This window comes from Monodelphis domestica, chromosome 4 (assembly GCF_027887165.1).
Source record: "Monodelphis domestica isolate mMonDom1 chromosome 4, mMonDom1.pri, whole genome shotgun sequence".
Lineage (NCBI taxonomy): Eukaryota > Metazoa > Chordata > Mammalia > Didelphimorphia > Didelphidae > Monodelphis > Monodelphis domestica.
The window spans coordinates 335354281-335379774 of NC_077230.1; positions in this window are offsets into that span (position 1 = coordinate 335354281).

A 25494-nucleotide genomic window follows, 5' to 3' on the forward strand; every position below is an offset into this window, starting at 1 on the left:
TTATTTTACATTTTGTGATTCTTTCTATATCTTGCTTGGTTTTAAAGCCTTTCCCCTCCCAAAGGTCTGACATGTATACTATTCTGTGTTTACCCAATTTACTTATGGTTTCCTTCTTTATGTTTAAGTCACTCACCCATTTTTAATTTATCTTGGTGTAGGGTGTGAGGTGTTGATCTATTCCTAGTCTCTCCCACACTGTCTTCCAATTTTCCCAGCAGTTTTTATCGAACAGTGGATTTTTGTCCCAAAAGCTGGGATCTTTGGGTTTATCGTATACTGTCTTGCTGAGGTCGCTTTCCCCCAGTCTATTCCACTGATCTTCCTTTCTGTTTCTTAGCCAGTACCAAATTGTTTTGATGACTGCTGCTTTGTAATATAGTTTTAGGTCAGGGACTGCAAGGCCCCCATCGTATGTGTTTTTTTTCATTATTTCCCTGGATATCCTTGATCTTTTGTTCTTCCAAATGAACTTTGTTATGGTTTTTTCTAAATCAGTGAAGAAGTATTTTGGTAGTTCAATGGGTATGGCACTAAATAGATAAATAAGTTTGGGTAGGATGGTCATTTTTATTATATTGGCTCGTCCTATCCATGAGCAGTTAATGTTTTTCCATTTGTTCAGGTCTAGTTTTAGTTGTGTGGCAAGTGTTTTATAGTTGTGTTCATATAGTTCCTGTGTTTGTCTTGGGAGATAGATTCCTAGGTATTTTATTTTGTCTAAGGTGATTTTGAATGGGATTTCTCTTTCTAGTTCTTGCTGCTGCGCTGTGTTGGAGATATATAGAAATGCTGATGACTTATGTGGGTTTATTTTGTATCCTGCAACTTTGCTAAAGTTGTTGATTATTTCAATTAGCTTTTTGGTTGAATCTCTAGGATTCTTTAAGTAGACCATCATGTCATCCGCAAAGAGTGATAACTTGGTCTCCTCCTTGCCTATTTTGATGCCTTCAATTTCTTTATCTTCTCTAATTGCTACTGCTAGTGTTTCTAGTACAATGTCAAATAGTAGGGGTGATAATGGGCATCCTTGTTTCACTCCTGATCTTATTGGGAATGCATCTAGTTTATCCCCATTGCAGATGATATTAGCTGTTGGTTTTAGATATATACTGTTTATTATTTTTAGGAATGACCCTTCTATTCCTATGCTTTCTAGTGTTTTTAATAGGAATGGGTGTTGTATTTTATCAAAGGCTTTTTCTGCATCTATTGAGATAATCATGTGGTTCTTGCTAGTTTGCTTGTTGATGTGGTCAATTATGTGGATGGTTTTCCTAATGTTGAACCAGCCCTGCATCCCTGGTATGAATCCTACTTGATCGTGGTGAATGATCCTTCTGATCACTTGCTGGAGTCTTTTTGCTAGTATCCTATTTAAGATTTTTGCATCTATATTCATTAGGGAGATTGGCCTATAGTTTTCTTTCTCTGTTTTTGACCTGCCTGGTTTTGGAATCAGTACCATGTTTGTGTCGTAAAAGGAGTTTGGTAGAACTCCCTCTTTGCTTATTATGTCAAATAGTTTGTATAGTATTGGGGTTAACTGTTCTCTGAATGTTTGATAGAATTCACAGGTGAATCCATCAGGCCCTGGGGATTTTTTCTTAGGAAGTTCTTTGATGGCCTGTTGGATTTCATTTTTTTATATGGGATTATTTAAGAATTCTATTTTTTCTTCTGTTAGTCTAGGCAGTTTGTATTTTTGTATATTTTCATCCATACCACCTAAATTGTTGTATTTATTGGCATATAATTGGGCAAAGTAATTTTTAATGATTACCTTAATTTCCTCTTCATTGGAGGTGATGTCCCCCTTTTCATCTTTAATGCTGTGAATTTGCTTTTCTTCCTTCCTTTTTTAATTAGATTGACCAGTACTTTGTCTATTTTGTTTGTTTTTTCAAAGTACCAGCTTCTTGTCTTATTTATTAAGTCAATAGTTCTATCACTTTCGATTTTATTAATTTCTCCCTTAATTTTTAGGATTTCTAATTTGGTTTTCTGCTGGGGGTTTTTAATTTGATCGCTTTCGAGTTTTTTCAATTGCATTTCCAATTGATTGATCTCTGCTCTCCCTTGTTTGTTAATATAAGCTTTCAGGGATATGAATTTGCCTCTGATTACCACTTTGGCTGCATCCCAAAAGGTTTGAAAGGATGTTTCGCCATTGTCATTTTCCTTGATGAAATTATTAATTGTTTCTATGATTTCTTCTTTAACTAAACGGTTTTGGAGTATCATATTGTTTAATTTCCAATTGGTTTTAGATTTGGTTTTCCATGTACCATTACTAATCATTATTTTTATTGCCTTGTGATCTGAGAAGGCTGCATTCATTATTTCTGCTTTTTTGCATTTGTGTGCTATGTTTCTGTGACCTAATGTATGGTCAATTTTTGTGAATGTGCCATGTGGTGCTGAGAAGAAGGTGTATTCCTTTTTATCCCTATTTATTTTTCTCCATATGTCTATTAATTCTAATTTTTCTAAGATTTCATTCACTTCTTTTACCTCTTTCTTATTTATTTTTTGATTTGATTTATCTAAATTTGATAATGGTTGGTTTAAGTCTCCCACTAGTATGGTTTTATTGTCTATTTCTTCCTTCAATTCGCCTAGTTTCTCCATTAGAAATTTGGGTGCTATATTATTTGGTGCATACATGTTGATTAATGATATTTCCTCATTGTCTAGAGTCCCTTTTAACAAAATATAATTACCTTCCCTATCCCTTTTGATCAGGTCTATTTTTGCATTGGCTTTATCAGATATCATGATTACCACTCCTGCCTTCTTTCTATCAGTTGAGGCCCAGAAGGTCTTACTCCATCCTTTAATTCTGACCTTGTGGGTGTCAACCCGCCTCATGTGTGTTTCTTGAAGACAACATATGGTAGGGTTTTGGATTCTAATCCATTCTGCTATTCGTCTACGTTTTATGGGTGAGTTCATCCCATTCACGTTCAAAGTTATGATTGTCATTTGTGGACTCCCTGGCATTTTGATTGCCTTCCCTAATTCTAACCTTTTCTTCTTCGGCTCTACCTTTTAGTCCAGTGATTTACTTTGAATCAGTCCCCCTTGTCCCCTCCCTTGATGTTTCCCTTTTTAGTCCCTCCCTTTTTGTTCCCTCCCCCTCCCCCCTCTCTTTCCCTCCCTTTTTTTCTCCCTCTCCCCCTCCCCCCCTTGGTTTTCCCTTCTCCTTACCCTTGTTGGGTAAGATAGAATTCAAGATCCCAATGGATCTGGATGTTTTTCCCTCTCAGAGTTGATTTCCCTGAGATTGAGGTTTACGTAAACCTCCCCCCCCCCTCTTCCTCTCCTTCTTATAGGAGTTTTCTTCCCCTCCCCTTCCCATGTGAATCTTTGTGTGAGAACCATTATTCTATTTGGTCTTTCTTTACCCCCTATTTATACATTACATTTTCCCCATATGTTAGTATACATAGATTGATATAAATGTAGTCCTTATAGAAGAGAGTTTGAGTAAAAGAAGAAGATAACATTTTTCCCCTTTCCTTAATATTTACCTTTTCAGGTATTCCTTGCTCTTTGATTTTCGGTATCAAACTTTCCACAGAGCTCTGGTCTTTTCTTTGCAAAAAGTTGGAAGTCTTCTATTTTGTTGAATGCCCATACTTTCCCTTGGAAGTATATAGTCAGTTTTGCTGGGTAGCTGATTCTTGGTTGGAGACCCAGCTCTCTTGCCTTTCTGAAGATCATGTTCCATGCCTTACGATCATTCAGCGTAGAACTTGCAAGGTCTTGTGTGACCCTGATTGGCATTCCTTTATATCTAAATTGTCTTTTTCTGGCTTCCTGTAGGATTTTTTCTTTAGTTTGATAGCTTTGGAATTTGGCAATTACATTCCTGGGAGTTGTCTTTTGGGGGTTTAGTGTAGAAGGTGTTCTGTGAGCTCTGTCAGTGGCTGTATTGCCCCCTTGTTCTAGAATCTCTGGGCAATTTTCTTTGATTATATCTTGTATCACCATGTCCAGTTTGGTGTTTATTTCTGGCTTTTCTGGGAGTCCAATTATTCTTAAATTTTCTCTTCTCCCTCTATTTTCCAGATCTATCACCTTGTCGGTGAGATATTTTATGTTCTCTTCTAATTTCTTGGTGTTTTGGCTTTGCTTTATTAGTTCTTGCTTTAAAGCCTGGTTTTCTTTTACAGTTTGGTCAAACTGGTTTTGTAGATGCATGAATTTCTTTTGCATTATTTCCCACTTTTCCTCCCAGAGGGCTTCCATCTTTTTGGTCATTTCTGATTCAAATTCTTCATGGGTTTGTGGAGAGTTTCTATTTCCTTTGGAAGATTTTGGAGAATTTTCTTGTATATCTTCTTCTATCTGCTCTGTATTTTGTATTTTGGCTCCATAGAATGTTTCCAAAGTCGCCCCTTTCTTCTTATTTTTCTTGGTATTTTGGGGCTTCTGTGCTTCTGTGGAGTTTGTCATCTCTGAATGTGGAGGATTAGCTTTTCTTATCTCTGTCTGGTGATCAGAGGCTTTAGTCCTGGGCAGATGGTTCTATGAGCTTTCCCTGGGTTAAACTGAATGTGCCTCACTGGAACTGGAATGGAAGGGTCGGACCACGAGGCCACACTCTCTCCCCGGCTCGCTTTCCGGAAGCTGCCTTCAGAATCGCTGGCCGTGAGGCTGTTTCGTCGGCCTTCAGGGGGGATGGGCTGCAGCTTTCCCAAGCTCTAGGGCAAGGACTTTCACTGAGACTTGGATAGCAGGATCCAGCCCGTGAGGCTGTCTTGCCCGCCCTGAGGGTTGCTGTTGTTTAGACCAGCTCTCTGCAGCGGAAGCCCCAGGCAGTAACTTTCACTGGGACTCGGTAGAAGGCCCTGAGGGTTCTGCTCTCTGAGCCCGGCCGGGCTGCGGCTTCCGGGAGCCTTGGACTCTGCGCTCCTACCCCTTAGGTCCGAGTGATCTCGGGTTCTGGCTTTTGAGGGGAGCCGTACCTTTTGAACCGGGTCCAGGTCCAGGAGGAGGGTTCCCAGGGTCTGTGCTGTTGATCGTTTTGAATTTCGGCGCCTTAGGAGCTTATAGTTTGAGATCGGTCGGGAAGGGTTTTCCGGAGATCTGAGCTTTAGCTTTCTCTAAGCCGCCATCTTCCTCTCACCATATATTTTAACTTGTTGTTCTGAGTCTTTATTATTTTCCTATTCACCATTTCCTTCAGTCTCCCTTCTCCTCCTCAGGTTATTATGCAGAGGCAAAAATATATAGTGACAGTAGGCTGGTCCTTATAAATTCCCTGTCTATTTTTAGATTTAAATTCCCCAAAATGTAAACCCAGTATTTAAAGTAGATCTACACATTTTAACCACAAAAGGTGCGAACTAACTACAAAAAGGTATGAACTAACCACAAAAGGTGTGAACACTCATTTCATACATTGAGTGGGAGGTCTGTGACCCACCTGTGAAAGAGTGGGTAATCCTGGAGAGGATTATTTTCTGTGATTGGTAGACGTAATTTTAGGGGAGGTGACACAAGAGAAAAAGGTCTTTAAGTAGTGGAAACAGAGATACAGCATGATTCAGAATCAGTCCCTTGTGCTTTGAGTGATCATCATCAGTCACTCAGGCTTGGACTGGAATCAGCAGTTACTTGGAGTTGAACTGGAAGACAGACACTTGAGGAGAGACTGGAAGACAGACACTCAGACTTGGAGTGAAGACTCTTGGCTGTGGAACTGGACCCCTTGAGGAGCTCATACAAGAGGCATCAGACTGCTTTCCTTTTAGATGGTCACTGTGGTGAGTGTAAAGACTGACTTCTTTCCTTGGCCTTTCTGGAAGTGTGAACCTCCAAGAAAGGCCCATCATCTTGAGACTCCTTTCCTATGACTGGTGCCTTAAAATCTCTCTCTCTCTCTCTGTCCCCTTTTCTCTCTTCCTTAATATCTTCCCTCTACTGTAAAATAAAACTACCATAAATTCCATTTTACTTTAGTAATTCATTTTGGGATTTAGAAATTAAATCCCTGGTGACCACCAATTTAATATCAGTCCAACCATAAATTTAACATTGTAGAGCTAGAAGATAGCTTACCCTCTAAAGCAACTAGGAAGGGCAAGCAATTTACCTTACATCACACACATAGTAAGGAGAAGACTCAGAATTTTTGAACTCACAGCCTGGCACCTTTTTCATTAGGTGAGGAAGATGATAAGGGTGATTGTGATGACAAAACTTTCTTTTGTATAAATGTATTTTGAGCCATGAAAATAATTTTATACACATTTGGTTCTGGCAAATATAAAAGTGATAAAAGTTGTGAATGGGAGATTATGGAAAGGAAACAAGATTGCAAGCAGAATAACATGTAATGCAGTTGAACCAGGAGAAGAAAGAGCAATCCCTTTTAGAATCTTGAGAGGAAGGGAATCCTGGGAAACCAACAGTCAATGGGGGGAGTTGGATCCTTGCTCTGGAGAGAGAAACATTCTCTAAGAACCAGATTCAACCTTCTGTGAGTAGAAAATTGTTCCAGAAAGATATTTAACAAGATCATGAAGACCACTGAACCTCCTAACTCTGGTGTGACACTGAGAAGACCAAATCTCAAAGAGAGTTGATTGAACTGCTTAGTTTGTCTTAGTGAGGATGTTAGCCTCACCTGGGGGTAGGCTTAATCACTCCTGATACCTGACTTCATCTTTGTTCTATCTATACTCTAAAGACTTATTCCTCTGTGGATTTTAGTCTAGAAATAGATTAGAATAGAAGGGGAATCAATTAGGCAGAGAGAATATTTATTCAGTGTAGCCTTGACTTTGCCAAGGATCAAAGAGACATTAAAGCAAGTCACACTGGTGAGTAATAAGAGAGCTTTATTAGTCATAGGGAAACCTCTCAACCTACCTTCCTAACCCCATCTCCAATTTACAACTTGACAATAAATCTTGTTACTTTGAAAAGAAGTCAGATTGGATACATACTGGCCTAAGGCAGAGAGAAGTCATTTTTGCTCTCTCCCACTGATAAGACTGTCTTGATGACTGGGTATAGCAAAATTCCTAGTCACCTATCTTAAATCTCTCTTACACAGTTTCTATCATTGCCTCCACCTGGAGATAAGAGTACTGCATCCCAAAGAGGCAGATTATCATGCAATTAGTAAAATTAAAAGCTGGATTTGAAAGCATTTCCTCCTGATTCCAAGTACAGTGCTGTTTTCACTAACACATGCTATCTCTGACTCTGATTATAATGATGATAGAAATAATTTTGGAGTTATTAATGATAATATATCATTTAAAAATCTGAATTAAATCCATTTTAGTTATAATTTAGAAAGTTAAGTGAATGGAAAAAAAAACATGAATGTGGAACTTTGCCTCTATATCCAATTCAATAAAACAAATGATTATTAAGTAGATAATAGTGAGGGTAGGGAGTACAGCATGTAAATCTATATGATAACAAGTGAAAGTGAGAGTGCCAGGCTATATATAGGTAAAATGTTATCAAAAAACTGAAGAAAAGATCATTTACAATGTGACTAAGCATTTAAAGCTTTTTAGCTTTTACTAACTCACTGAATAAAACTGGAGGGAGAAAATTACTATTGGTGTCCTGTCCAGATCTCATATTCTTCGATTCTTTAATTTTATCCCAGGACAATGAATTATAGGAATCAAATATAACATTTGAAATCATGAGTGCTGAAAATGAGGAAGATAATAGAGTCCCTGACAATGATAGGGGAGGAAAAGAAGAATAAAGGTTTAGAAGAAGATTATGAAGAACTTATTTTTTGTTCTGTTCAGTTAAATTTGGCAGTGATACATGGAGGAAAAGATATTGAGGACAACTAGCGATAAGAGAGCGATACTCTCAGTGAGTATCAAGAAGAGCAAAAGTCAAGAACAAAATTATCAATATCATAATAATTAGAATTATTATTTGTAATGGTATTAATTAGCTAATTTTATTAAGAATGAATGAAAATAAATTGAACTGCTGTTGATAGATCACCTCAAGGATCTTTACACTTTAAAAAGACCTCATTATTTGGAATGATTTACCCTGTCATTAAACTATGCATACCATTTTATAGAATAATACCACTACTGTACCTTACTCCAATGAGATAAAAAAAGAGGGATCATACATTAATGTGTACCACATTTTTCTAGTAGCTATCTTGATTCTAAGGGTAAAATCAAATAACAATTACAACTGGAAGCTTTATGTGTCCATTTGTTATTGGAGAATGCCTAAATAAATCATGCTAAATAAATGAATGCATTATTAATGTACCACAAGAAATAATGAAATAAATCATTTCAGAAAAAAAGACCTTTCTGAAGTGCTAAAACAAGTGCATAAATTATACAATAACAGAATTATAAAGGAGAAAAATTTAATTAATTATTAATTCTGGTCATTTCAATTGTAAAAAAAAAATCATTATTTAAATTGCAAAGTTTAAATTCCTTTTGAGAAGAATTTTAGGTAAAGAAGATGCTACCTCTCTGAATCCAGAACTGAACTGTTGGAGAAGCCACCATGAAGAAGCCTCCAGACCACAAGTTGCACAAAATTGAACTTTGGGTGTGGTTGATTGAACATTTATTTGTATGTATACTTTTATGCCAAAGGGGACTGCCCCCTAATGGATTTTTGTCAATGTGTTCAGCAATTATTGGTTTTATTCTTTTTTCTCTTATCCTCACACTATTGCAATCTTTTAAGTTTATTATGTTTTTATGATCCTTTTGGGGAAAAATTAATTTTTCCAAAATGATCACACGGGGGAATGTAAAAAATAGACTCGAATACAGGACTACAATCCCCATGAGCCTTTGCTCCACTTCCCCAGAATGCCTTGTAATCTCACCTGGGCCGAGATCGAGAAGGGATTTAAACTGATTCAAAGGCTTTTGAGGGGGCTTGGCGCTTTTTGGATTTCCGTTTTGGAGCAGGCGGTCTCTTGCATGATGTGAGGTTATTTTGTCTAGGCCTCTAGCCTAGGCACATGTTTCTTACTTGTATATTTTTTAATCTTTAACCTTTAATAAACCTCTAAAAAATATAATACTCCTTGCAGAGAGAAACTAATTTCTACCTGCCTCAGTCTCCCCATCTCTCCTAAATTTTAACTGTTACACAATATTCCATTGCAATTCCAGAAGACCAAAGATGAAGCATGGTATTAAGTTCCTGATAGTTAATTAAATAAAAGATATGTATCACCTTTGTGCCAGGGACTGTGCTAAGCGATAAAGATGCAAAGAATGATGTAGAAGACAGCATCTACTCCTAAGAAGTTCAAAATCTAATAGGAGAGATCACAGTCAAATAACAATATACAAACAAGCCCTTGTGTAATGAGACATGATGTACTTTTGGATTTTGACAATTTCAGAATTTGATTCCCTTTATTAATTGTGTTTATTGCAACATTTTGATGTTTCATCAGTTTGGGGATGAAGTGGGAAGGAGAGAAAATAATGAAATTAAATAAAAAAGAATGAGATCTGCTTATTAAGTCATGACAAGAAGAAGAAAAAGGACAAACCTTGTTCAGAGGATTAAAGTAGCAATATAAAGGTCTATGTATTTCTTTTGCTCAACTTATAATGTTGTGCTAATATCTTGGGTCAGGAAATACATTTTTATTGTTTTGTTTTGTGACAGCAAGGGTCATGCATGTCTGCTTCTACTGACACTAGGCTGATTAGAACATCTGTACTTTTCCAGAAGAAATAGAATCAAGCTGGTTTATCCACTTTATTGGTTCTTTATCAGTTGAGTGTTGTATTCTATGCTATGCAAAAATGATCCATTGCTTGCTTTTGTTTTGTTTGCAATTCTATGGTTTTAAAAAACAAATATTGTTCAAAAGAACTATGCATAATTTGTACTTATTTAAAAGCACACTTTAATTACTATTAGAGAAATTTCAGTTCAGACTTTAAAATATCCACTCCCAAAATATTTCTTTAAGTTTACACTAGTCATAAAAATTTCATTTACATAGAAGTAATGAAGAATTCAGATTATATACATTCATGGACACATACATATATATAACACATACATGCATTCAGCATGTATATACACACCTATATTTGCCCCAACATGTGTAAGTGTATATACATATGAACATTTGCATTGGTATATTTAGTAGTAGAATTTTTCTTGAATTGCAGAAATTTCCAAATGGTAATAGAAAATCATAATACAGTCTTGCACCAAGTCATATAGGATGGAATGTTTGGAAATTTATTAAGGATATGGAAGGAAAAAAGAAACAATTAGATTTAATGAACTTGCAAGTCATCTGATTTAAATTTAATTGACTAAACATAGAAAAATATCAAAATTATTCTTAATATCCAATGATATAAGTGTGATTCCATGAAAATCATTAAATGAATACATCAGAAATTGGTAAACTCAATAACAAATTGCATAAGACAATATTTTCATTTTAAAAGGACATATCACACCTTAGGAAGGTTGAATGACTTCGTAAAATCATACTTTTAGAGCATGAGAAGTTTTTATTTACCCATACATTTGCCAATATTCTCAGGACAATGGTACCACTCGAATTTTCCTCCTATCTTTTTTCAGATCATTTTAAAGCAGAGGTCATAGAAAAATCCATTTTCACATTGATTTCTTCACCTTTTTATAATTTGAAATAAACTCTCCAGTTTCAAAATGACCCTGAGACTCTAGAAAACAATAAATTTCAAATCTATCTGGATTTTTAAGTTTATAACTATTTTGTAGGACATTTAAAAATTTCACCGTGTTAATGTTTCATTACCTTTTTAACCAAAACTTATGTTTGTGTCATCTGCCAAATATTGTAGACATAAGAAACAGACCTTTTTTCTCAGGCAACAGAGCTTGCCAAGGTTTGGCTTGTTGTTTGTTAAGTGGCCAGCATAAGTACAGAAACATGCAAGGACTGGAAATTCCTTTAAATCAGTGTTTGATAGCAATTGTATTAGGCATTCAATTTTTCTTGTTGGCTTTTATTCCAAGATTCTTGAAGCTTGACCACAAATAGATCATTTATAGTCATATACTGATTTTTTAATCATTTCATAATGAAAACTCTCTTCCCAGACTTCATTGTTTACATGCCTAGTTTTTAGAAACTCAAATGTAGGAAAGGTGATCTCTTTCAAGTTCTAATTCAAATGGTGTTTGTATTAAAAGCACTTCCTTTCCTCAGATTCATTTTATTTATACTGTAATAGTCTTGTAAAAATCCATAAACTGTATTTTCTTAATTTATATGTTTCTTATCCCCTATGGAAGAATTTTTAAGGTGATAGAATCAATTGAATTATATATATGTATATATAACACACACATAGAAGCAATATTTACATATATACAAGATTTACATACACACAATACTTATGGTGATTATATTTAATATGAAAACTATGAATTATATGAAGAACCAATAAAACAAAAACCATGTAGTATGTTGTTGTGGCTAATATATATACATATATATATACACACACACACACACACACTTTGGGAGAAAAAGATTATCTTTTTTTGCTTCAAGCCTTTGTATCTACAGGGCATATTCCTCAAAAACCAAGCAAAATAGTCAAATAAGCATTCTTAGGAAAATGTAGTGGAGAGCTCCACTGTAGGAGGAATATCTAATTTCTTTTTTGATTACAAGAATCCCAAATTATATGACCATGAACAAATTGTTAACCTTTTTGGGTCTTACTTAACCTATATTTAATATGGGGATAGTAGTTTATTAAAAGGCTATGTGAAACAGAAGACAGATGAGTGGCCTTAAAGTAAAATATGCTTTAGTTCTACCCTTACCCCTGAAATTAATTTGCTGTCTGATGATAATTGTCACATAACCTCTATTTTCTTCAAGTAGCCCTTGGACTATTATCTTAAAAAAAGAATCTGTGGTGATGAAACAGCTTTCCATATCTAGAAAATTTCCCAAAACGATGACTTTACAAATCTAAACTGAATATCTATGTAATTTATCTTGCTAGTTTTTAGTGAAATATAAATCAAAGAATATGCAAAAAGAATTTGTAAAATTTAAGAAGTAATGACTAATTCTTTGATTTCATTGGTAATGAAACTACTATTATCAATGCAAGTTAGCTCTGTTTCTGCAACTTAAGGTCTTAGGGAATTATCAACAACAATGATAGCTAAAAACTTCATTGTCATGGACAAATCATTAAAACTCTCTGACCCTATTTTCCTCATCTGCAATATGCACATGAGAATAATACTTAAAATAACCCTCTCAGGTTGTGATGTAGATAAAATATTTGGCAAACTTTAAAACACTGCAAACATTTGAGTTGTTGTTATTACCTCAATTTGATAGTTAAGGACTCTGAGGCCTAAAATAATGAGGCAACTGAGCTCAAGTGAATCTACTTTTTAGTGTCAGAAACACAACTTGAACGTAGGTCTATGCCTCCATGTTAATTAGCCACTCTACTATTACTCCAACTTGTTATCTTTCTTACAAAGAAATACTTGTGATTTTCCAATAATGTTCACTAACCAAAATTATATTGTGTATTGTTTGCATTATTATGATCATTCAGTATTCTGCCATAAAAATTTCAATTAGACCTAGTTAACTTTAATTGCTACAACACCTACCTCTGGTCAGAGTCCATTTTGTAACTGAATATGAAATTACCATAAATGTCTTTTTTCATCTTAAATATCAATCTCTTTCATAAAATACTTCCTGAAAAAACACATGGAGTTTTGCTTTTGTAACCTGAATTGTCTTACTAAGGTGTACTCTTTTATGAACTCACTTGACAGTCTAGTAGTATCTATAGATTTCTCAGAATCCTGTGTTTAGAAAAAACATAATAGAAGGAAAAGCTAAATTTCAATTAGAGGTTGATTAAAATAAAGATGTATTTTTTCTATCCAAGTCCATGGATCCCCTGAAATCTACTCAATGATGCAGTTTAAGAATATCTAATCTAGTTCAAACTGTGCCATGAAAACCCAGCACAATGTACTTGTCCCGACACTTCAATTAATGTTCAACCAGTCCGTAATTGGCAACACATTGCATTTAATTTCTTGGGATTCTCTTTAACCTTGTATAAAATGGAACTAATGAAATCTATTAATACTTTTTTCATGGCCTATTATCAGAATTTTTCAAAATCTAAAGCACTATTTAACTTGTTACTTATTTAGTCAAATCTAATTGTTAGAAATTATTTCTTTATATTACATTCAAATTAATCTCTCTGCAATTTCTATCCATAATTCCTAGTTCTTCCTTTTTGGGCCATGAAATCCTGTAACCCCATGACAACTCATTAAAACATTAAAGAGGAGTAACACATACTTGTTAAATCTTCCCTTATATAGGATAAACACTAATTAATTCAAATGTCACATTTACAGTATAGATGACCATCTTCTCATTTTCCACATCACATTTCTCTAGGTAGTTCTGACTCAATGGTTTATAAACTTAACCTCCCCCAAAGAGTTTTATTGTTATTAGAAAACATCCCTAAACACATTATAAGTATAAAGCATTGACAATTTGATCTATATTTAAATGACTAACCAAGAGATTTTATTCAGTAAGTTTTGTAAGGGTAAATTTAGGGTTGAGACTGAATATAAATTTAATTGGTTGCCAAGAATTTAATTCAAATCTCAAATAAAAATACTCAAGTTAGTTTGGAATTTTAGGGTGGTTTAATTAATATAGAGGGAAGGAATTAAGAAGAAGAGAGAGGGAAAAGGGTATAGGATTTCTCCGGCCTCGCCTGTGCCAGGGGAATTCAAAGATCTCTGTCATGAGGCCTCCTTAGAAGATTAGAGGCTTCCTAAGAGGATAGTGTTTTGGAAGGTAAAGGAAAAAGGAATCAGTCTAAACTCTGAGAGAGCTCAGTGAAGACGCCTTACCTGAACTAGGCTACTAAGCTTCTCCCAGTATTGTATCAAGGACGCTTACCGCCAAAGCTAAACAATAGCTACAGACATGCTAAGATATCAAGACTCCCAGCACTCTGCCACCAGCCACCTCTCTGCCTAAAGAGCCAGAGCCACCTCTCCACAAAAAGAGATCAGAGAGAGGAAGTGACATGAAATACATAGACCGTTTTTCCATCACTTCCTGCATCTCACATGTACTGATGGTAGCTTAAACTTGACTTAGGACAGCCCAGGGGGGGTCTGTCAGTTGTTTCTGATTTGTCATTTGTTAGCACATGTCTGTCATGGGCCATCCTTCTCAATACTTAATCCTTAAGTAGGAGTGTAGATATTCCTGTTTTGTTAGACTAAGCAGTGTGGAATAAATCTAAAATTCACAGTTTCAAAAGAAAAAAGATTTGTGGACTGAAAATGTAAAATGTCACACACAAACAAAAATGTTTTACATCATATATACATAGCTATTTTGTTGATTCTAGGCATTCATTTAAGGGAATCAGCAAATTGATAGGAAAAATTTTACTGTATGATGTTCTCAAGCAATATAAAACTGCTATCATTTAGCTTTCTTGACATTGACATGTGATCACACTCTGAGGCAATGTAGTATAGTGGATAGACAATTGGCGTTATATCCTTGAAGTCTTGGATTTAAGTCCCCCCTGTGGCATATATTGTGTGATCTCCACTAAGTTATTTAATTTCATTTAATTATTGTAATTATTGTAATCATTTTGAATTTGTCTAAATTGCCCTGTCATGTTCACATTAAATGTCTAATGACATCTTATCCATCTTAAAAGTAAGTAGTTAATATTTGACCCAGCATACATTTTTATATGTATCTGTTCTATATTAAATCATTTCTCACTTTTCATCATTCCTGCATTTCAACATGCCTTTTGAAATTTTATCATCTTGAAAAACACATGCACTTCCTCTAGTTAGTGGTAATGAAAGATGGTCAAATCCTTCATTTAAGGAGGATGCCCAGGTAAGCTAGCTCATTATTTCCCAACTGGATTTTCTATTGTAATTCATTAGGCCCCTGAGCAGTCACCTTCCATGCCAAAGTACTGTTTTCCAGCTTCTCCTTGCCCGTTGTCTTTCCCATTAGATTCTGAGCTCCATGAAGGCAGAGACTTGTCTTTTGTAATTCCTCATAGCCTTAGTGTCTTTTACATAGTAATGTGTAACAAATGCTTATTTCCTAACTGAATCTTTTTTGTTTTTGTTCTTATTATTTTATATCTTACATGTCAACAAAATTTTAATAAGTTTCTGACATTTTGCAATCTGTGTTCTCTCCCTTCCTCCTCCCTCCCTCCCTCCCCATTAACACAAGTAATATGAGATAAGTTATACATATTATCTTACAAGATGTATTGCTATGTTCAGTATGTCAGATAAGACACTTTGCCTACACTAGAAAAAAATTTGTGGAGAAATAAAATGAAGAATGGTATGTTTCAATTTGTATTTCAACTCCACTCATTCCTCTTATGTTGATAGATAGCCTTTTCTTTTCTGATGAGTCTTTTGAAGTTGTCCTGGATCTTTGCATTGCCACAGCTAATCTTCATACACTATTATTTATTATTCATAGTATCCTCCTGCTACTGTTCACCTCACTTGATATCACCTTATATGTTTTTCCAGGTTATTTTGTGATCATCTTGTTTGTCACTTCTTATTACACAACAATATTCCATGATAGTCAGATTCCTCAATTTATTCAGCTATACTTTTATTGATGAGCACCCCTTCAGTTTCCAAATTTTTGCAATCACAACAAGAGCTACAAAAATTTTAAAAGTTTGTCTTTTCTCCTTACGTTTAATTTCTTTTGGATACACACATAGTAGTGGTATTGTTGGTCCAAAGGGTATGCAAGTTCTATGACCCTTTGGGCATGTTTCCAAATTGCTCTCCAAAATAGTTAAATCAATTTAAAGCTCCATCAACTAGTATTAGTGTCCCAATTTTCCTACATTAGTTTCAACATTTGATATTTTTGTCATGTTATCTAGTATGCATAGGTGTAAGCTTATACCTCGGTTTTAAGTTACATTTCTCTAATCAATAAAGATTTAGATTTTTTCATGACTAAAGATAGTGTTAATTTATTCATCTGAGAATTTTCCATTCATAACCCTTTTTTTGGATCATGTGTTAATTAGGGGATCCTTTGTATTCTCATAAATTTGATTCAATTCTTTATATATTTCAGAAATGAGGCCTTTGTCATAGACAATTTCTATAAATATTTTCCCTAAGTTTGTTGTCTGCCTTTTAATCTTGGTTGCATTGATTTTGTTTGTATAAAAACATTTATTTAATATAGAAAAATTATCCATTTTTACATCTTGTTCTCTATATCTTGTTTGGACATAAATTCTTCTCTTATTCATAGTTCTAAAAGGCAAATTCTTTTGTGCCCTCTAAATGTGTTTATGGTATTACTCTTTATTTCTAAAATGTGCCCATTTTTACTTTGTCATATGCTATGAGATATTAATCTATGCCATGTTTCTTCCACACTGTTTTCTAATCTTCAGATGAGTTTTTTTTTTTGTTTTTTTTTTGTTTTGTTTTGTTTTGTTTTTGCCAAATAGTGACTTCTTCCAAAGGTCTGGATCTTTGTGTTTTTCTCTTACTAGCTTCCTGTGGTCATTTCTCCAAGTGGATTAAATGCTTAATCTATTTCACTGATCTACCACTCTATTTCACGATAAGTAACAGATCATTTTGATTGTTGAAATTTATGATATAACTTGATATGTAGTACAGCTATGCCAGTTTCCTTCATATTTTATAACTAATTCCCTTCATACTCTATAATTAATTTCCTTCATATTCTTAGCTCTTTGTTCTTCCACATGAATTTTATCATTTTTTTCTAGTGCTATGAAATAATTTTTGGGTGATAATGAATCTTAATAGATTTGGTTCAACATTTAAAAACTAATTTAGTCTATTTTCATTTCCAAATTCTCTTACTACCCCTCCTCTTCGTACACATTGAGAAAGCAAGAAATATAAAACCCATTATAAATATATATAGATATGCAAAATATATTTTCACATTGTCCATATTCCAAGAAATAAAAGAATGAATTAGAAAAAAATGCTTTATTCTATACTTCAGGTCAATCGGTTCTCTTTATAGAGGTGGATAGCATGTTTCTCCATGAGACCTTTAGAATTTTGATTGGCCAATGTGTTGATTAGAGTTAATAATCCCTTTACAGACAATTTTCTTTATAAAATTATTGCTACTGTATATTTTTTCTGGTTCAGCTCACTTCGCTTTGCAGCAATCTGAGTTTTTTTCTTTATCTCTTTAATTATTTCTTATAGCACAAAGATATTCCATCATATTTACATATCACACTATAAAATATAATTTCAGTCACTGATGCTGTGCTATCTAATATTTCAATTAGCCTTCCTCTTTGTGAACATTGTAAAATATAATATCTATACCTTTTTTCTTAAATGTTGATAAATATGCTTCTTAAATTGAATCTAAATGTCCTCCCTGAGGATAATCCTGTAGTTGTCCCCCATCCACTTTTTTTTTTTACCCATCCACTTTTATTTACATCTTTGTATTCATCCAGACTCAAATATATCAGTTCATACCCTTTCATACCTATTCCCCTTCAGTTGACTCTAAAATAAATTATGAAAAGCCTTAGAAAATGCATTTGGAAAAATAGAAACCATTTAAATTATATCTATGACATCTTCCTATTGATCTAATCATTTAATTCTTGAGTAGGTTTTTTATTGGAAAGAATTATATATATTATAGTATATGCAGAAGAGAAACAATATTGAAAGACAAGCTTTTAAATAGTATATTAGTCTAAAGATAAGATGTTTTAAATTTTACATCCTGCAAATATTGAATAAATTATGTATGTATTTTTTTCTTTTTAGTAAATTATATGGCCTTAATGATGTGGTCACTTATAATCTATTGCGAAAGTCTATCCATTCTCCTACAACTTCATAAGGTTTGCCCTTAATGAATGTCTACTTTTGTTTTCATACAGAAACTTTTACAGAAAGGGAAAAAATGCTTTTTTTCAGTACCCATCAATATTTCTTTAGTCATCTTAATATTTATAAGAATTATTTTTACAAGTATCTTGTCTATCCTAAAAATCTATGAGATTTTTGAGAATTGTTTGCTATGACTTCAAAATTGCCTTCTCTCTAAAAAGAATATGACTTGCATTTCTATCTTATTTATCATTAGTACCATTGCTGTTTTCTCATACAGTACATCTCAGAGTGACATTGAAATCCAAATTTGTATAGATGGATATTTGTTATATAAGATTTAAAAATGTTGTTCCTTTTTTCATTTTTTTGTCTTCATTTACAATTCTTCCTTGAATATTCTTTTGTGGATCTGGCTAAATCAGTGCCTTCAGTAATCTTTCTGTCCACTTTCTGGTGTGTGTGTGTGTGTGTGTGTGTGTGTGTGTGTGTGTGTGTGTGTGTGTGTGTGTTTTTCTCTGTGGCTTCATAGTGTTTGGCAAATCTTTTTACTTCTGATCAACTACCACCCATTTTAGTAAGATTTCAAAAATAAATTTATATTCTCTATTCATATTTTCTATGGCTTTCTTGTTATTAGTCTAATGATCCTGTCAAAAAAGAAATTGCAATTGATTTACCATGAATTATTCTTCATGGACCCACATTAGCTGGTAATGATCACTTGTTTTCTTTTCAAATGTTTGTAAATTATCTCTTTTTAAATGCTGTCTTCCACAGAATTTTTCAAGGAATACATGTCCACTACTTCTAAAATTCAGGAAATCTTACCCCTTTTTCTTTTACAAAATTAGAGCTACATTTGGATATTTCTTATATTGCAATATTATTTTTTTCTGATTCTCCAGCATGGTTGTGTTTAAAACAAGAAGCACCAATGCCGAGTCATCATTGCCATTTATAAACTCTTTCAGTAGACTGAAATGTTTACTATGTAACGACCTATAGAATTAAATTCTTTTCTTATTTTTGAATTTCTGATTAACCACTATCATTCTATTCATCTCCATCTTAAGATAAAGTGTTTATGTTTCTTGGTAGACAAAATAGAATTGAAAGAAAAACTGATGACTAGTCCTTCCTTTTCATTGTCTACTATCCATGTTCCATACAACCAGAAATGTCATTCTGTTCATTCTTTGATCTTCCTTATGATCTAATCATGAGGATAGGATACTTTATGCTGTCTTTACTTCAAATCACATCATAATCTTCAGTTCTTTTTCAATTTTAGTAATTTTGAGCCAATCATTATAATTTTCTAGGTTTATCTATGATTCATTTATAAAAGAGAATAGTATTGAAAGATAATAGAAAAATTATTTCCAAATATGAAATTCTATGTCCTGAAGTCTCTTCCCTCCCTAATATTCATTGATTCTGCCACTTAATCAAGTTCCTTACTTTTGAGAAAATTGAAAATTTCCAAATTCTTATATTCTTTTGGTTATTATCTTTCTACAAGATTGTGATAATATTTAGCAAAAGTAATCACTAAATGGTTTTGATAATCATGATTATTGTTGTTGTTCAGTGATTTTCAGTTTTATCTGACTGTGATCCCATTTGCAGTTTTCTGGGCAAAGATATTAGAATGGTTTGTCATTTCCTTTTCTAGCATATTTTACAGATAAAGAAACTGATGCAAACAGAATTAAATTATTTATTCTCAATCACTGCATTTCTATTTCAATATAATTAATATAACACAATATAATTAATATAACTACATGAATTAAAAGTTCCATTTTAAATTAAAAATAATGACACATTTGCATAAGTACTTAGGACTTTTGTGGTTTCAAGTCTATGGAACAATCCTTATTTTATGTTCTTTATATTCAGAAATGATTTTCTTTGGTTTAATTTCCGTAACATGAAATTTAAGAAATTAAACACTGTATACACATAAGTAACTATATACCTATTTTAATTCTCACCATGACATTGTGAGGTACTTAGTATGATTATCATCATCTACTTTTATTGATGAGGAAATTGACTCCTAGCAAGGTGAAAATCAAAGCCACACATTAACCTTAATTTTCTTGCATCCATTTTTATGTGATGTTTCAATTACATAATACTGTCCTCAATTTTACTTATACTTGATGTGTGCTTACTGTATAGTTTAAAGGCATCATCCCTTTAAACTCTCTCAGCAACACAATGAGAACAGTTTTTGCATGCATTTTTGTGAGGAAAGCATGAGGACAGCTACTGTGAAGGAACACAAAACCTCAAAAGATCATTAGACAGACAGTTTATTAGTCACAGATATTCAAGAATGTGGCTTTCCTGCCCTTCAATCCCATAAACTTAAGAATAAGGGGTGGCACAAGTATAATAGGGAATGGCTCTTTCTAATCAGATCACAAAACTCTGAGTATCTGCTATAATATCTGATGGTTATTGTTGGGTTGTTCTGTAGAGATTGAGTGGAGATGAGCACTAAGTGGTCCTGACTTCAATTATTTCTTTTTTCTTCCTATCTCATGCATAATTAAGACATACTAGGATTAAATAACATTCATAAACCAATTATAATCAGGAGAAAAATTGCATTCATTTTCTCTCCATGAAACTGACTAAACCAGCACCAGGTCACAGAGATTTTCTACTACACTACTATATAGGAGTTGCAATCAGTGGTCAAACATGAAGTCACTTCTGTCCACCAAAGCCAAGCAATACAATGTGCTCACTCATCATCTCCATTTTATTTATAAGGTAACTGAGCCTCAGAAGTCTTAAGTGGATTGTTCATGATCATACAGATAGTTTATGTCCATATTGAAACTCAGTCCTCATGAATCCAAGTTCAGGACTCTTTACTGCACCATTGAGGTTCACACTGCCCTAATTGGTGAGTATGTAAGCTTCAAACTCACACAGTCTACTGTATCTCATTGACAACAGGAATATTTAATATTCTACCCCAGGCACCTGGCCATATGCCAATCCTTTATCTCTTCTCTGGGAACAGTAATAAAATTACTACTAGTGTTGATAATGGAGAGTTTGTCAATCAACTTTCCTATAACTCTACCTACTGTTCTTATGATTAACTCAAAACACCACTCCCTGGTCACTACTACCATATATATTGTGTCTCTGCTCATCAGAATGCTAACTTTGAGTGCAATTACTCTTTTATATTTGTCTCTAAAGTGCTTTGCACAGGGTTAGTGCTGAATAAGTGATTTGGGAGATTTTTTTCATGCATTCATTTGTTCATTTATTTAACTGGTTTCCTCAAGAAACAAGCTATATTCTCTAGTGTTGTTCAGCATTCTTGTGATTTCCCATAGACTCACATCCTTCCAGAACTCATTGTCAACTTTCCTGAGGGCACATTTTCCATTTCTTCTAAAGAAGCCTGGCATTTGGGGAAAGCTATAGCTAAAAAATCCTTATATAAAAGTACCCTTAGGTCTGATTCAATTGTCAGGATTTACTTTATCACTACAGCCTTTGCATGCTGATTGTTTCTCACTGTCTTAGCTCTAGAAAGCCTAGGGCTTTTGTCTTTAAAGGTATTTCATCAATTGACAGCTACACTGATAGCAAAACCAGGGTGGTATATCAGTGATTGCTAGGTCTTAGAATCATTAGACCTGGGATGAGGTACTGGCTCTGATACTGATTAGTCATTGGACCCTAGGGAAGCCAATGAACCTCAGTTTACTCTTCCCTCCAAATGCAAATGCTACTATTTATACAGCCTGTCTCATGGAAATGTCATGCCATAAGCATTTGAGAATGTCATTGACACTGAAGAGATATAGGTTTTTTTTTTTTTAGGTAATATCATAGATTTAGCCTTGGAAGAGAACTCACGTAATCCAACTTTTTTGTTTTACAAATGAAGAAACAGAGTCTCAAGTAGATGAAGTATCTTGTCCAAGTTAATAAATATAAGAGGTAGGATGTGAACTTGAGACCTCTTACTTTAAGTTCAACATTGTTTACCTTTGTACCATTCTACATATACATATTAGGAATGAAGGTATAAATATATCCCTATGTCAATATAATTTTTTTTAGGAACAAAAGGAATGAACATTGATTACATTTTATTTCAATCACCTGATTACAGATTTGGTATCTTGGGTTTGCATTATCTACTTTTATCTATTGAAGATATTTTTCTTCTTTGTAACTTTGCTAAAGTTGTTGATTATTTGACTAGCTTTTTAGTTGATTCTCTAGGATTCTTTATGTATACCATCATATCATCTGCAAAGAATGATAGCTTGGTCTCCTTGTTGCCTATTTTAATACCTTCAATTTCTTTTTCTCCTCTAATTGCTACTGCTAGTGTTTCTAGTACAATGTTAAATAATAGAGGTGATAATGGGCATCCTTGTTTCACTCCTGATCTTATTGGGAAGGCTTCTAGTTTATCCCCATTGCAGATGATGTTTGCTGATGGTTTTAGATATATATTGTTTATTATTTTTAGGAAAGCCACTTCTATTCCTATGCTTTCTAGTATTTTCAATAGGAATGGGTGTTGTATTTTGTCAAAGGCTTTTTCTGTATTTATTGAGATAATCATGTGATTTTTGTCAGTTTACTTGTTAATATGGTCAATTATGTGTATGGTTTCCCTAATATTGAACCATCTTTGCATTCCTGGTATGAATCCTACCTGGTCATAGTGAATAACCCTCGTGATCACTTACTGGAGTCTTTTTGCTAGTATCCTATTTAAGATTTTTGTATCTATATTCATTAAGGAGATTGGTATATAGTTTTATTTATTTGTTTTTGACTTGCCTGGCTTTGGAATCAGTACCATATTTGTGTTGTAAAAGGAATTTGGTAGAACTTCTTCTTTGCTTATTCTGTCAAATAGTTTGTATAATATTGGGATTAGTTGTTTTTTGTGAATTCATTTGTTTTTTGTGAATTCATTTGTGAATCTATCTGGACCTTGGGATTTTTTTCTTATGTAGTTCTTTGATGGTTTGTTCAATTTCTTTTTCTGATATGGGATTGTTTAGGTAGTCTATTTCTTCCTCTGTTAGTCTAGGCAATTTATACTTTTTGTAAATATTCATCCATACCACCTAGATTGCCATATTTATTGCCATATAATTAGGCATAATAGTTTTTAATGATTGCCTTAATTTCCTCTCCTTTAGAGCTATGGTCTCCCTTTTCATCTTGGATACTGCCAATTTGGTTTTATTTTTTCCTTTTTTTAATTAGATTGACAAGTACTTTGTCTATTTTATTTCTTTTTTCAAAGTACCAGCTTCTAGTCTTATTGATTAAATCAATAGTTCTTTGTCTTTCAATTTTATTTATTTCTCCTTTGATTTTTAGGATCTCTAATTTAGTCTTCATCTGAGGATTTTTAATTTGTTCACTTTCTAGTTTTTTAATTTACATGCACAATTCATTGACCTCTGCCCTCTATAATTTATTAATATATGAACTCAAGGATATAAATTTTCCCCTGAGTACTGCTTTGGCTGCATCCCATTGATTTTTAAAGGATGTCTCATCATTGTCATTTTCTTCAATGAAATTATTAATTGTTTCAATGATTTGTTCTTTAACTAATCAATTTTTGAGAATTGTATTGTTTAATTTCCAATTAATTTTTGATTTGCCTCTCCATTTATGCTTACTAATTATTATTTTCATTGCATTGTGATCTGAGAAAGTTTCATTTAATATTTCTGCTCTTTTGCACTTGTTTGCAATGTTTTTATGCTCTAGTACATGGTTAGTCTTTGTGAATGTACCATTTCCTACTGAAAAGAAGGTGTATTCCTTTTTGTCCCTATTTATTTTTCTCCACATATCTACTAACTCTAATTTTTCTAAGATTTCATTCACTTATTACCTCTTTCTTATTTATTTTTTGGTTTGATTTATCTAGTTTGGATAGATGAAGGTTCAGGTCTCCCAAAAGTATAGTTTTACTATCTTTTTCATCCTTCAACTCCACTAGTTTCTCCTTTAGAAATTTGGATGCTATACCATTTGATGCATTCTTGTTGTTTACTGATATTTCCTCATTGTCTATACTGCCTTTTATCAGTATGTAATTACCTTCCCTATCTCTTTTGAACAGTCCTATTTTTACTTTGGCTTTGTCAGATATCATGATTGTGACTCTTGCCTTCTTTTTCTCATTTGAAGCCCAATAGGTCTTTCTCCAACATTTCATTTTTTTCTGTGAACGTCTACCTGCCTCATGTGTGTTTCTTGTAGAAAGCATATGGTAGGATTTTGGTTTCTAATCCACTCTGCTATTTGCTTTTGTTTTATGGATGAGTTCATTCCATTCACATTCATTTATGATAATTACCTCTGTATTCCCCAACATTTTGATAACCTCTCTTAGTTCTGCCCTCTCTTCTTCTGCTATATCTTTTTAAACCAGTGGTTTGTTTTTAATCAGTCCCCTTAATCCCCACTCTTATTATACTTCCCTTTCTGCCACCTCGCTTTTTGTTCCCTTCTTATTTTTTTAGTGTCTATTAAGTCCCCCAATTTCCCTCTTTTTTTGGTACTCCCTACCTCATTCTCCCCCTTAGTTTTCTAGCTTTTCACTTTCCCTGTGGGGTAAGATAGAATTCTATACCCCAAAGGATCTATATGCTCTTCCCTCTCAGAGTTGATATCACTGAGAGTAAAGTTTAAGTATTTCCTATTAGCACTCTCTTCCTCCCCTTCTTATAATAGTAGTCTTCCTCTTCCCTTCCCATGCACCTGTTTGTGTGATATAGATTATCCTATTTATCTTATTTCTTCAAGTTTCTCTTGATGTCATCTTCTATTCCCCCCTTTTTCTTTTTTTTTGCTTAGCATCTTAGACAATTTATTACTCCAGTCTTTGCCTATGAATGATTCTTTTAATTAATATAATTGTGAATATAATTTTTGAGAGTTACAAATAACATTTTTCTATATATTAATATAAACAATTCTATTTCATTGATGCCCTTAAAGAAGAAAATTTAAATAAAGAAAAACATTTTCCCCCTTTCCCCTCTCTTTCTTATTTACCTTTTCATTTTTCTCTTGATCTTTGTGTTTGGATATCAGACTTTCCACTTAGCTCTGGTCTTTTCTTTACAAATATTTAGAAATCATCTATTTTTTTGAATGCCCAAACTTTCCCCTGGAAGTATATAGTCAGTTTTGATGGGTAGGTAATCCTTGGTTGAAGACCTAATTCTCTTGCCTTTCTGAATATCATATTCCAAGCCTTGTGGTCCTTTATTGTGGAAGCTTCCAGATCTTGTGTGATCCTGATTGGTGCTCCTTGATATCTGAATTGTCTCTTTTGGGCTTGTTGTAAAATGTTTTCCTTAGCTTGGAAGCTCTTAAATTTGGCAATTATATTCCTGGAGGTTGTCTTTTGAGGATTTGGTGTAGAGCGTGTTCTTTGAATTATTTCAATGTCTATTTTGCCCTCTT